General features: G+C 38.2%; 1 long non-coding RNA gene across 1 annotated transcript; it reads right to left on the reverse strand.

Moving 5' to 3' along the window:
- Positions 1-1,378: 1,378 nt before the first annotated feature.
- LOC110938427 lies at positions 1,379-2,735 on the reverse strand. The gene is made up of 4 exons (XR_002591383.2): positions 2,698-2,735; positions 2,428-2,618; positions 1,692-1,756; positions 1,379-1,585 (listed from the first exon to the last, which is right to left on the reverse strand). It is a non-coding gene; the product is annotated as an uncharacterized LOC110938427 (long non-coding RNA).
- Positions 2,736-12,051: the final 9,316 nt, after the last annotated feature.

Raw genomic sequence — 12,051 nt, forward strand, 5'->3', positions numbered from 1 at the left:
TATAATACCATGAAGAACTTAAAATACAAACAGAAATGAAACTAGCCTAGAAATGAAACACTATGATTTCGAGAAGAACGATTTGTTTAATATGAAATTGTAATTCCTTTCTCAATTGATACGAAGACTTCATAGGGATGTTACATATAAAACTCCATTAGAAGATCAACCATCATAATTACTTACATGAATGTTAGAATAGTCTTTATTTGTAACAGTGCTTGTCATGCGAATGTATTATCTGGTTGTTTGATATGGGACCGGATTATATTAACTTATCAAACCAGGTTTTGTAGCCGAGTATTATTAGGCATCTAACTAGACTTCCCAAATATTATTACATGAATTTCAAATTTTGTTCAGTATTTTAATCATGTTATATTAAATAAAAATGACATTCATTGGAGCAGTATTTGCTTATGCAAACAAAAATTAACTTACTAGCTTACAAAAAAATTAATAACATATAATCATCATTTACGTGTATTGTGTACTTGGTGGTTGTTGTTTTTGTTTCTTGTGCGGATATAACATGCATATCATATTTTATAAAGAATAACATATTGAAGGGCTCAATTCACTTTTAGGATTACACGACTGAAAACTTTGATGAAGCATAGCATACATAGAAGATCGCATGGTAGAGCTAGGACAATTTGATGGCGTGCTTGGTTTTTCTCCGGTAAAATCCATCCTTGAATTACTTCGAAACACACAAAATTTAAAAACATATGAGATTTGAAATGTTAAAACATATGATTTCACCTTTAAAACTTTGATTCTTAAATGGTTACACATTTAGTTCTTGTTCAAACTTGTTTTTTTTCCATGCAAAGTGTAAGAAGCTAAAGGAAAGCTCCATGTGTATTTTAGGCAAGAGCGTATGCACCTATATAATTAAGCACCATTATGTATATGATTATACAATATATTTATATAATTACAGTTGTTATAATCAACGTGACACAAGGTTATGTAATTATTCATTATTATAATCAACAGTGCATCAACAAAAGATAATTACTCACAATATGTATATAGTTAAGTACTGTTATAACAATTTTATTATTCAATAAGAATAATCTATATATATATATACTAGTGGGAATGCCCGCGCGTTGCCGCGGGTATTTATGTTTGTTGGCCGCACATTACGCGACGGGTTTTACGTATTTTACCCACGATATGGATCTATAAACCTGAGGTTTCAAGTGAGTGGTTAAAAGTGGGTTTCCTTTTCGGGAAATATGCATCTTTAATCAAATATGATGCTTATGGATAGAAATCTCTTAAAACAATATATACCATCACTTAAAGGATTTCATGCTAAAGGATGTTAACCACTTAACTATGTGCAAGTATTTAGAAGAAAAACATATACCGGTAAATATACTTTGATTATATTTGATTATATAGCTAAGTTACATAACTTCAACAAAATTCTTGCAACTATAAAAAAAAAAGATTTCGCGAGCTTTAAACATAAAAAACATTGGGAAGACCATATTACGTTAGTCCTGTACGTCTTCAGCCTCCATCATCCGGTTTACTTTATATTTTGTGTAACTAAAAGATACCAATCTTCCTGTCACATGAAGCAATTCAAGAAAATTTTCGCACAAGTGGAGCTGAGGGTTAAGTGGAAAATAAATAAAAAAACAAGCATAATTAGTTAAGTAGTATATAGTTACCTTCATTAGCATAATCAAGTTCATCAGTCTCTGAGCATCATGTTTTGTTTTCATAGGTTGTTACACTACCAAGCACAATAAAGGAAATTATTTTATCTCAAACGGGTCATATAAAAAGAAATTGCTGTTTTAACCCGTTTAGTATGAATGAGTTGATCCGGTTAGTGTTTTATCTCAAACGGGTTTAAAAAAGGAAATTGTTTTATCTCAAACGGGTCAAATAAAAAGAAACTGCAGTTTTAAGCTTTTAGTATGATCCGGTTAGTATTTTATCTCAAACGGGTTTAAAAAAGGAAATTGTTTTATCTCAAACGGGTCAAATAAAAAAGATTTCAGTTTTAACCCGTTTAATATAGATGAGCTGATCCCTTGTAATTAAAAATTAATACTGTTCTTCTTTACCCAAAAAAATAATACTGTTCTTTTCATAGAAGCATTTTTTGTATATATGGTGGCTGGTATGGTGTGAACAAGTCACATCAGCCATTTACATTTATAGAGGTTGGTTGCTAAAATTGGTATTACATTATAAGTTGATTTATATTTTACACCTAACTTAAAGAAAAATTGTTTATATTGCATCTGGCTATCTGCAGCTCCAAACGCTATCTTCTACACTATGTTTATTAATTAATTATGCATCTAATTGTCTAATATCACATAATCACTACACCAAAGTGAATATCCAAACAGCCCACAAATGCTTCAAAAAGTACAAGAAAAAAAAACATCAAACCTGGAATGCGAGACCACCCTTGGCAGAGTTCATCACACTCCAAAACGCCATAAACGTAAACAGAAACAATCTCCTGAGAATGATAATCTTTTCAGGAAGCTCTACAAAAGTGAGTGAAATCTGAACCCAAGGCGGAGACTCTTCAACCTTCTTCTTCAGCCGTGTCTTTAAACTTCTTTTTGTTTTTTTTCCTGTTCTCGAAGCTTCTCATAAGTATTTATGCAACGTTTCCCATAAGATAAAAAAGAAACTTAGTAGCCTGACTCATACCTTTATTAGTAGAAAAGGAGTGTTTGGTTGCAAACGAGCGTGCACCAGATACCATCTCGCGAATATTAGAGTCCTGCAACGCTTTTCCTGACACAGCCTGTTAATAAAGACAGGATAACCTAAATCATCATGACAGTAACTGAGCAAAAACTATCCACTTCATGCTTTAGATCTTTCACGCTTTCTCTATCATTCAAAACCTTGTAACTGATTTTTCGCTCTGACATTAAAACAAACAAACAAAATACAATCAAGGAAACTAAACCTAATAGATTTCAAAACTCAAAACACAAGATCAATATAGCTGAAGTCACAAACTCGCTGACCCGTTTGGCGTGTTGACACTTTTTAACACTAAAACTGACCGATAAACAATCATTATCGACCCGACCGGTTCTGCTACATTAAAAACATTTTCTTTTTGAATCTTTAGCAACCTTTTTGCTGAAGGACTGGTGACATTAATGGGTGAGGGTAGAGGTGCACATTTCGGGTAATTTTGTTAAAACCAGTTTCAGGTTGGAGTCGGCTTCAATGCATAGGGTTACAACCAGATGTATACCCAAAAAACATTAGCTTATATGAACTGTATAAAACCAAACAAACCGATTTCCTTTGTAAAAAAGCGAATAAAAAAAGCATTTAAACAAGTCGCTCAATGCATATAAAGTATCAGAAACTCACAATCAGTAAACATCGGATATTGACTCACATGGTAAATACATTAAATGTCAATCCAAATAAAGTAACAAAAACTCACAATCAGTAAACAAACATATCAGATATGGGCTTGTCATCTTCCTTGCTCTTCTTGTTTCCTGCGAAGTTATTAGACAAAGAAAAAGACTCAGATTGCCATGTTCCTATGAATACACACACATTTACTCTTTCATACATAATAAATCCATCAGAAAAACTTGTAAATTTCTCAGAGAAGAGTCACCTTACATGTCACAACAACCTGTTAACAAAACTCTGCATAAACTACACTTAAATTTGAATCTCAAAACCAATTCAATTGATCAAAATACTTACAGTGAGAGTCGTAGCTCGCGAATTAATTAACATTCATTCAGATAAATCAACAGATAACCTAGGGTTTGTGAATTAATCACGATTTGATTAGAAAATCCAGACGAATTCATGGTGACCGTTAACCTAGGGTTTGCGGATTAATCACAAATTTAGCAAAGAAGACATATGAGTTTGACTAAGAAACTAATTAATTCAGCAAATTAACCTGACCTTCAAATCCTGAGTGAGAGTCGATGAATGTTGTAGAAGGAGCACGATTAAGTTTTGGATGTTCTAATGTCGAAATAGGAGTGTTGAAGAAGATTGATTGATTCGTGAATTCTGATCGCTACCGTCGGCAGTTCCCTAATTTCAGTCCCTTTCTCTATCAATTTCTCTCCATCAGTTACAAATCCATTCGATATCTCTGAAGGTATTCCTTGATTACTCACAATTTTGGAAGTCGATTAGGGGTTTAAAAAAACCCTTCGCCACCATCACCGGTAGATTCATTCGGTAAGAGGAACCAGAAGATGAATTAAAGTAGGATTGAAGGAATTCAACCGATCTAAAACTGAAACATTCATTCAATCATCTATATACTGAAATCCCCCAAAGAGACGCTTCATTTGCAGGTCAGCATCGAATCCCATTCAATTCAATGGGTGAAAACCCTAATTTACCCCTAAGGTGTCTTAAAATTTTGGAGAACTTGCAACTTAAATGGCTTTAGGCACCTTGTACATATTGCTTTAAAATTGATACGTGTGGCAAAATTACCATCTTGTACATCACTTCTCCTTTTTAATATATTATAGATATATATAATAAAACTATGAGGGACACGTGTTATCTATTTGAGTTGTCAACTTTTTGGTTTTCTGCCTTTCTCTATTAGTTAATTATGAATACTTGTTTTAATTAAAGTATTAAATAATAAAACAAATAAATTTAATATTAAATTATTTATTAGTTCTATAAATAAACTTATATTTATTTTGCTTAAAAGCTTCACCAGATTCAAAATAATGTTGGTTAAAATATTAAAAAAAAAACAAAAGAATAATGATGTTAATTGTTTTTATGAGCGATTTCTATTTTTTTTTAAATATTTAATATGGTCAGATGGTAATGATAGTAAAAATCACATTCGATTAATACAAAACCATCCAAACATCAAGTATTAAATACAATACATAAAAGATATACAAATGCCACACCACACCCACGCAGAGCTTCACAACCAAGCCAAGAGCTCTACTCCACCACAATCTATAACCTGCAAGCAATTTAATATGCATGCAAAAGTGAGCTACACTGAGTGAGTTTAACAATTTAGTTAAAATCATTTACGTTACATCAAAACACTTTGATTTCAACGAAGTACTTCAACATTGTCATTAAACACACCTAAACCCCAACCTCAACACATCGACACAAAGGCCTATTATCTAGACCAACCCATAACTCAAATTCTATAATTACATACACAACATTATGCTTCAGATCAGATTTCCTACAACGTCTACACGCAATCTACCTTCTTTGGATCAGACTACTTACAACGTCTATACGCAATCTACCCTCTTTTAATCAGATTACTTTTTTGACGTAAAGAAGACTACTTTGCTATACATGTCCCAAGTTGTATAAATCACATCTTAGAACAAACGACACGAAAAATTCAGATTAACTTCATACCACAAATAAATGACACACCCACCGGTTTAACTGGTGCGCACATAAAAGCACATAAGGTAGGAACGTAACCTCGGAAATGACCTCGAAATGCGAAATATAGGCTTCGTCCCATGCATTATTACCCCAAAGGGTTTCATCACATGCATTATTACTAGGGATGGGTTCGTCACCCGCATAATCACCCCGATGGGTTTCATCACCCACATAATTCACCGTTACCACTAGGGTATCAATAGTACCATGAAATCATGACCATCGTTAAAACACTTGAAGGGTGATACATCATTCACAAAACGTCTAGACACATATACAAGCTGTTTAAGACACATCAACTCCTAGCAACCACTAATCTTACCCATCAACAACCACCCCGCCTCATTTCATCTAATATCCCACCCACCTACGTTTTAAGAAATGTATCACTCCTTATCTTATTTTGTATCTACTCACACAAGGGTGAGGAACTGACACTTTATGTTTCTAACCCATCTACCATATAGGCATGAAACCACTCTATGACTCCTAACAACCCAAAGAACTATAGAACTAAAGTCATGCAATAAACATTAAGTCAACACAGTGTATAATACCTAGAATCGACTCGTCTTCAATTCCTTCTAACATAACCCATGACCCATCATTACCCACCGATAGAATCCCATCTATCGTAACTTCCCATAATTGCACATAGAGAAGTCTACGCACTCCATGACACTAGACAACTACCCACAAAAATACCAACACATAACCCTTATTGTAAATACGACTCACCTGAGCATGTTCAAACCACGTTATCATAATAAAATTTGTCATAAATCAAAAGTAGGTAAACTACATCGCTTATTCCAAACCATATTTAAGTAAGCATGTATGCTAACCTCGGAAACATGTAAATATGGGGTTTATAAATCACATTAGCCTCAGCTACAACGTTTGCTCCATTCAGCATGCTTGTATAACCATTAATCGTACAATTTAAAGCCATCCAAAATCCTACGGATTACCACATAACAATCCCATCATCTTACTATACCCAATTAAACTACCCAAAGCTCTCATACTACAAGCTTCATTAAATCCCAACTTTCAGTTATGTACACGCATCCTTGAAAATGTCCTAAATGACATCCTTGAAAATCACCCCGTATCCCAAAACATTGCCTAACAATGAATGAATGGTTCCACGGGTTCAAACCTTCGCATAACTTACCATCCAAAATTGATGCAAGAAACATCCGAGAGTGCTTGTGTGAGTAGAAACTACATATCGTCATAACTCCCCCTTGATGTTACTGTTAACTTAATTGGTTTTTATTAAATTTTATCACTACCACGAGCCAAATCCTCCCCTCCATGGCTTCAAAACTGAAAACCATTGAACCCAAATCACAACATCATGACCCCACTGTCACAACAAGTATAGAAATGTTAAAATGAAGATTTATATCGCGAAACTTACCTCGAAAGCGTCAGAATTGCGAAGCGCCGCACACCTCTTCTCTCTCTCCCTCTTGGTCTTAGCCGCAAATGTCCACTTGGAATTCCATGGGATTGACTTTTTTCGACCAAGGGTTCATTTTGGTGATTTAATCACCAAACATTCACCCAAGCCCCTATAGTTATCAACGTGAACTCCTTTGTCCCTAAAGTTATACAAATTCAACTTTCATGTAATTACATGTGGGTCCCTGTGAGTCTTAAAGGTATACAAATTTCTTTCGTGATCCTGTGATCCTATGTCGCTTTGTAATTAGAAATTCCGTTAAGCAATACGTTGAAGTATCTTGACGGTAAATTTAGGAGGTTACCTTTTTCTAGTTATATTATTATAAACAATAATAAAAAGATCAACCAATGAGAATAGCGTGTGTTAGGGACCGATTTGAGATGATCAATCTCCCGATAGATACCTGTAGAGTGGGTTAGGCTTTTAGAAAGTGCTGGTGGGTGCGGTGGTAGATAGTGGCAGGTATGTTTTGGACTGGTGCAAATGGGTTCCGAGTAAGTGTAATTCGTTAGTTTGGAGATCGCAAATGAACAGAATCCCCACATCGGATGCGCTTAGTAGGAGGGGATTGTGGTCGGAGACGGATTGTGTCCTTTATGCAAGTCCGAGGTCGAGACGGTGGAGCACCTCATCACCTCATGCGTTATTGTCGTTGTTTTATGGCAAAAGATTAGTCAGTGGTGCCGTATCTCGCCCATTTTCGCCTTTTCATTCAGAGACCTCCTAGAGATCCATAAAACGGGGCATATCAAAGATGGGGAGAGGCCGGTCATTCAAGGCATCATTGTTGTCTCTTGTTGGTGCTTGTGGTTGGCTCGGAACAGGGCAATTTTTTTGACAACCGAGGTTAAGGTGGATAACGTTTTTAGTGAAGCTAAATCATTGGGTTTTTTATGGTATAAGCATAGATCAAGGAACAATCATATCTCATGGTTGGATTGGTGTAAATTTGTTATTATGTAAGGTGTTTTTGTGTTGTTCCCGGCTCGGTTTTCGTGCTCGGGTGTGTTTTAATGAAGTTCTCGTTAAAAAAAAGAAAGAACAAGACTAGTTTTGCTACAAATTTTCTCTTCTATTTTATTTGGATGCTTCAGCTGAAATAGGAAAACAATGGTGGTTTCTCCTAGGAGATCATGCACCATGAAATGTGAACGTGGACCTAATGCCACATGCCCATGCATACATATACCTGAATAATAAACGTGAGCTCTAACAACAACTAACTAATAATTAAAAACTAACTTTCATGCAACAATATTTAAATGTGGTGGTGGGTTGGCCCGTAGGATTACGACAACGGGCCAAGTCGGATCGTATCAGTGTGATTCAATGGTTCGGAAAAAAAAAGACATGTTCCTATATAAAAAACAATATTAAACGAGTATTTTTTTCCTCTTTATTACAATTTAAACTCATAAACTAATTTAATTTATTCCTATGGAACGTAAACAGGGAGGCATCGTAGCGGGTGCATTGCCAGGAATGCAGGAACATGTAAAGGACTAACCCTCAATAATCTCAACCTCAATAATTGATGACGGGGGTAGCCCAAGACCAAATATAAATGACTTAAATACATGAATGCTCAAAAGGCAAAATGGTTCAAAGGTTAAAAACCCGGGGAGTTGAGATAAAGCAATGCAGGAACAGTAAAAGGTCACGTCTCTGGATTACTTCACCAACTCACCAGCCGCAAAAGCAACGCAGGTCCACAGAGCACACTCTTTTATCCGCGGGTCAAAAGGCTTCAACCCATGAAAGGGTAAGTCCCCCACTGCAAGCATGGTCACTAGTCAAATACATTCCTCTTTGAGTGATGTCTTCTCTTATAAATTAGACACTTCATTTACTAAGCAGGACGGTCGGATCAGCTCTGATTCTTGGAGAATCTCTGATCATTGCTCTCGAGTACTTGCTTCATGCGAGTCACTTGCTTTTACATTCAACACACACATTCCTTTTGCTCATACATCCGAATCTGAACACACTTTAGAGAAGGATCTTCAGCAAACAACAAAAGCAATCTAGTGAACCTCTCTCCACGTCTTGCAAACGTGGGGGGACCCCACGACCTGCGTTAGGCAAAGTTGAACCCTTTAACCCTTTTGCCTAACTAGCCCAGCTACTATCCTTGGTCTATTATTTGTTGCATCAACAAGTTGGCGCCACCGTGGGGCTACGCCACTATTTTTTTTTTCAAAAGACCTAGTAGTGTAGCTCCATCACCTTGAAATTACCATGTCAGAAAGTGGATCCCCGGGAGAAGTGAATCAGGTCCCAAATGCCTCTACCACAGGTATTAGCCAAACTCATGTGGCTATACCAACTTCTTTTTTGACTCTGGGGAGCACTCCCGAGTTTCTCACTTTCAACACTCCAACCCCATCCAGATCTGGGGTCCCTTCCCCTAATGTTGGTGTCTCTAGCACCCCCTCACATGTTGAACTTACCCCTGAAGGGGTAGCTAACAATTTCCTTGAGTTGAGGTCTCTTCTCAACCAATATGTGAGTAGGGAAAGGGACAAGGGAGTGAGGATTCGTTTAGACTATGATGAGCCAAAACCAACACTATCTCCTGGACCTCCTCTCCCTCCTTTTGCATCAAGGGATGAGGCGGGTCCTAGTTCTTCCTCCAAATCCTAACCCATATTTATCTGCAAGGCCAAATCCTACAGCACATCCTCTTTTTTCATCCCAACTAGCCACCAATGGTGCTCCTTTGGGCATGAGCTGACCCTTGACCAGCTCCTGCAGTCCCTAGTGATGAGTATTCCACCAACAACAACAACTTCATGGGAACAGGCCTTGTCTGTGCTCCCCTTGGCATGAAGTGCCGTTATGAGCACTCCCTTGGGAGTTAACTGCTCAGTTGCACCCGGAAGCCTTCAAGGCTTCAACCTTATGCCCCGGATGATAACCCAGATGATGGCCAGCTTCCCGTGGCAACACTTCATCAATCAGGTGCTGGCCACTCAAGGGAACAACAACAACGCGGGTGCTAGGGTTGAACAAGATTTGGCCAAGCCTTATAAGCCAAGCAACCTCTCATGCTTTTCACAGCAAATAGCCTATTATGATTTCCAAACGAAGATTAAGATGCCATCCCACATCAAGACATATGATGGGACTAAAGATCCTGAAGACCATCTTCAGATCTTTACTAGCACTGCAAGAATCGAGAAATGGTCAAATGCTGAATGCTGTTTAATGTTCATGCAAACCCTTGTCGGGTCAGCCAGAATCTAGTTCAATGACTTACCTGCTCGAAGCGCTCAAAGCTTCGATGACCTCAGCAAAGGTTTCCTGGCCAATTTCTCCCAACAGAGGCGGTATGTTAAAGATGCTATAGTGATCTTTCAGATCAAACAAAGAGATGATGAAAGCCTTCGAGAGTTCATATAAAGATACAAGAAGGAAGGTCTAACTTATGTGGGGGCAGACGAAAAGATGAGGGTGGCCGGTTTTATGAATGCCATTACATCCAAATACCTCACAAGAGATTTCAACAAATCCCTGCCCAAGACCTTGGAAGAAGCTCTCGAAAGGGCTGAGGCCCACATCCGGGGAGAGGAGGCAGTAGACATCAAAGAGCAAAGGAAAAGAAGATCTAGCTGGCGAGGTAACAACCCAGCTACAAAAAGGGGGAACTTTAACTCCTATGACAGACACCAAAAGGGTTCAGACCATCGAAGGTCTGAAGGCCGGAACCCTTCCAGCAGGGAGAAAGGCATGAGTTTCACACCCCTCACCAAGACTCCTCAAGAAATCCTCGCAACAGAAGAAGTCAAGCAAAACTTCCGGCCTCTTAGGCCTCTCCCCAAAAGCAGAAAGAATGAGAACTCCACGCAATACTGTGAATTTCATGAAGAAAAGGGTCACCACACCAATGATTGCTTCCAGCTTAAGAAAAGGATTGAAGAAGCTGTTAAGTCCGGGGAACTCGCTCACTTGGTAAAGGGAGTAAGGGACAAAATGGCCGAAGGAAAGGGCAAGGAAGTTAATATGGTAAATTCTGATGGAAGGGTTCCACACAAAAGGCAACGGTTGGAAGCTTGGGAGCTTCAGTGTGTTTGCTTTCCTCCAACAGAGAAAGATCCTCTTTCAAACCCTCTTGTGGTAGAAGCAACTGTGGGAACATTACAAACAAGCAGAGCATACATAGACACTGGTGCTGCCACTGAAATCATGTTTGAAAAGTTCTTCAACTGTTTGAGCAATGAAGAACGCTTAAGGCTTCAACCCTCTGGGACCTCCATAAAAGGTATTGCTACCCCTTAAACCTTTAGGGCAACTGACGCTTTATGTTCGTTTCAGCGAAGGTCAGAAGTAAAGAATCCAACCACTCACCATTGTGGTTATCAACATACCTTCAAACTATGATGTGATCATTGGAAGGCCACGGCAGTGTGCATTCTATATGGCCGTGTCTGTTGGCCATGGCACTGTCAAATTTCCCACCGAGAGGGGAATAGCAACCCTTCAACCCTCTCAGGAGGCCTACTTGGTTGAAGGTGAAAGTTCCAAAAGTGAAGAAGACAAGCAAAGGCTAATCATAAATCCTAAGTACCCCGAATAGAAGATAAGGGTCAATCCAAGCCTTTCACAAGAAACCCTCTCGTATCTTGAAAAGTTGCTAACACATTACAGTGATGTCTTCGCTTGGTGTCAGGAAGATATAACAGTGATCCCTCGAAGCATTGCTGAACATGAGTTGAGAATACCACCTGATGTCAAGCCTGTTGTCCAAAAGAAACAAAGTCTAGCCCCTGAAAGAAGCTTGGCTGCATGTCAAGAGGTTGAAAAGCTTGTGTCAGCCAACATTCTCCGAGAAGTCAAGTATCAATCCTGGGTTGTAAACCGGTCATGGTTCGAAAGCCAGACAATTCTTGGAGGATGTGTATAGACTTCAAGGATCTCAATAAGGCTTGTCCCAAAGATTGCTACCCGTTACCAGAAATTGATCTCAAGGTTGACTCCCTCTCCGGTTACCCTTTCAAGTGTTTTCTTGATGCTTACAAGGGTTACCACCAAATCCTCATGAAGGAAGAAGATGAAGAAAAGAACGCGTTCCACACAGACAAAGGAATCTTTTGTTATCAAAAGATGCCTTTTGGCCTCAAAAACGTCGGAGC

Source organism: Helianthus annuus, chromosome 7, assembly GCF_002127325.2.
Source record: "Helianthus annuus cultivar XRQ/B chromosome 7, HanXRQr2.0-SUNRISE, whole genome shotgun sequence".
NCBI lineage: Eukaryota > Viridiplantae > Streptophyta > Magnoliopsida > Asterales > Asteraceae > Helianthus > Helianthus annuus.